Source organism: Octodon degus, unplaced genomic scaffold, assembly GCF_000260255.1.
Source record: "Octodon degus isolate 3935 unplaced genomic scaffold, OctDeg1.0 scaffold00003, whole genome shotgun sequence".
Classification (NCBI taxonomy): Eukaryota; Metazoa; Chordata; class Mammalia; order Rodentia; family Octodontidae; genus Octodon; species Octodon degus.
In genome coordinates, this window is record NW_004524579.1 from 33920594 (window position 1) to 33921049 (window position 456).

The 456-nt window shown below is 59.9% G+C and overlaps 1 long non-coding RNA gene across 2 annotated transcripts in view; it reads left to right on the plus strand.

The window, feature by feature from the left end:
• Nucleotides 1–456, plus strand: part of LOC111816753 — a 60657-nt gene continuing 60201 nt past the window's right edge. For both annotated transcript variants that reach the window (XR_002821085.1, XR_002821086.1), the window contains exon 1: nucleotides 1–229. This is a non-coding gene — a long non-coding RNA (uncharacterized LOC111816753). The remainder of the gene's footprint in view (nucleotides 230–456) is intronic.

A 456-nucleotide genomic window follows, 5' to 3' on the forward strand; every position in this document is an offset into this window, starting at 1 on the left:
TGTCTACACAACCCATCCCAGACATCGCCCTAAATAATCTGAGTGGAGAACGATGGTCCTGGCTTGGAGACTTCTTCGGGAAAGAGCGTGCGGCCGATCAGATTCCAGAGCTCAGATTTCACTTCCCGCAGGTCAGATGGCGGCAGAGTGATGTGCACAGCTGGGCCCGAGAAGTGCTGGGTCCCCAGCCGCCGGCCGAGGCCGCCTGGAAATTCTGCTGCACTGACGTGTGAGTCCTAGGCATTTTAATTTTAGATGCTTGAACGCTGTAGGGGAAAATAAAATTTAAAAACAAGAGTTTGAACCACGCACTGGGTCAGTGTCACCACGAAAGCCTGGTCCCCCGAGAGCCTGGCACCGCGTTCACGCCGACCGGGCGCTCCGATGCGCGCCCGCTGCCCGCGCCGGCCTCGTGCTGCGTTCTCCGCTTCGCGCAGCCCCGGCGAGCGGCCGAGC